The sequence below is a fragment of the Oratosquilla oratoria genome, chromosome 5, assembly GCF_046742065.1.
Source record: "Oratosquilla oratoria isolate Oo_2021 chromosome 5, ASM4674206v1, whole genome shotgun sequence".
Classification (NCBI taxonomy): Eukaryota; Metazoa; Arthropoda; class Malacostraca; order Stomatopoda; family Squillidae; genus Oratosquilla; species Oratosquilla oratoria.
Window position 1 is genome coordinate 67,562,548 of NC_134781.1, and position 2,500 is coordinate 67,565,047.

The following is a 2,500-nucleotide window of genomic DNA, read 5'->3' on the forward strand; positions in this document are numbered from 1 at the left end:
GCTCTAAAGGTCGAAGTCCGAGCTCCCTTCGAAGCGGGGACTGACGCAGCCGGTGGCTTGTATTAAATATAAATAATAAATAATATATATATAAATATATAAATATATATATTATATGTATATATATATGTATATATATGTATATATATATATATATATGTCTACAGCAGTAGTAGCATTGTTCAACTTGTAAGAAGTACTCTCGATATTTCGAATGAGAGAGCGGAGGTTGGAGGTCAGGGTATTGATAGAATCTCCAAGGTACATGGTGTTTACTCTAGACGTCTAGAAAGACGTCTAGAGTAAACACCATGTACCTTGGAGATTCTATCAATACCCTGACCTCCAACCTCCGCTCTCTCATTCGAAATATCGAGAGTACTTTTTACAAGTTGAACAATGCTACTACTGCTGTAGACTTCAACAAAGCCTGTATTCAAAATGGCCTCCTTCCAAAATATATATATGTATATATATATATATATATATATAATGTATATATATATATATATATATACATATATATATATATATATATACAAAAATGAGCTACGTCACAAAAGAAATGAATATTCATTTCAGGAAACTCCTTGCGAATGATTAAACAATTAGCGTCTCCCTCAGCTGAATAAAATCGTCTGACGACAGCTAGAGGCGATTATCGAGTATTTTTTTTTTTTTACATAAAGTTGCTTGGTAGATGCCAGAAGGAACAGAGGGACATAAAAAAAGGAGGAGACTGCAAAAGACCATAAGGCCTACACTAGGTAGTACCATGTCTCTTACCATCAATCATCCATAAAGTTATCTAATATTCTCTCGAAACAAGCACAGTAGCTAAAATCTGCGAAAAAGTTATAAAAAATAGATGAATAAAACATTTGAAGGAGAATAATATACTAAATCCGAGACAATTCGGATTTAGACAGGGATGATCATACACCACAAATTGATCTGCTTTTACTCAAGGCTACTAGATATAATACAGGAAAGGGACGGATGGGCTGATTGCGCTCTCCTAGATCTACAAAAACTTTTTCATAAAATCACTCACAAAAAACTATTAAGAAAGCTGGAAACCATTTGGAGGTATACAAGGTAAACTACTGAAGTGTATGGTTGACTTTTTGCATGGAAAAAAATGAGGGCAGTGCTCAGAAATAAGACTTCTACTTGGGAAGAGGTAATTAGTGGAGTCCCACAAGGATCAGTGCTGGTTCCAATAATGTTTGCCATTTATGTGAATGACATGGACGAGGGAGTGGAATGTTTCATGAGCTTGGCAGATCATGCAAAAGTTTTAAAGAAAGTGAGTACTGAGACGGACTGCGAATCATTACAGAGAGATCTAAGCAGGTTTTGGTAATGAAGTCAGAAGTGGAAAGTGGAATTCAATATTAAGAAATGTAGCATAATGGAGTCTTCACAAAGTAAAAAAAAAATATATCTGGAAGTTATAAAATTTGTGAAAAAAGAAGTTAAGAGGATCTGAAAAAGACCTGGGAGTGATCATTACAAAAGATATGTCACCTTACAAACATATAAACAAAATTGTCGGAGAAACCTACAACTTACTAAGAACAATAAAAGTGACTTTAACCAACTTGGATGAAGACATAGTAAAGAAAATATAAGTTATAATGATAAGGCCTAAATTGGAGTACGCAGGGACACTGTGGTCACCCAGTAAAAAAAAATTATATATATATATATATAAAAGAAGATTGAGAGAATCCAAAGAACAGCTACGATGATGGCACCAGAACCATCAAAACTCTCACATGAATAAAGATTGTTAAGATTAGAGTTGCCGACTCTGGAACAGGGGAGAGAAAGAGGTGACTTGTTGACCATCTGCAGAATTATGAAGGGCATGGAAGTCCTTGACAGAAAAGACTTACTAGATTGGGATAAGAGAAACACAAGAGGACATGCAAAGAAACTTAAAAAGGACAATTATAGAAGGGAATTGAAAAAAAACAGCTTCTTCCACACAGAAGTGGATATATGGAATACATTGAATGAATAAATCTGTGTGTAAAAACAATACAAGGTTTTAAGAGCAAACTGGATATGCAGAGATACAAAGACGGAACACTACGAGGTTAGCTCCCCTTTCCCGTAAGATTCTAGGTAAATACATACATACATACATATACCAAGGCTTTTTCCCCCTTCCAAGGGAGGTAGCCAAAAAGGGAAAGGCATAAAAACACTCCCACCCATTTCATCCCTAAATACACTCCACACCCCTCCCACCCTTCCTCTCATCTGAGCACCTCCTGGATGACGGGTCATCTCTGCACCCTGCCCACCGCCCTGGGTCAGAAGCAGTGTCGCAAGACACAGTACATCCACAGCAAGGCCGCTTCATTTAATCGGCGACCCCCCCTCTCCGTCCCCCTTTGCATATAAGGCGAGGACGGGGAGAAATCCCTTCGGGCTGCGTCAAAATTTACTCACACATACTACCCCACCCCCACCCCCCCGCCCATTCCTC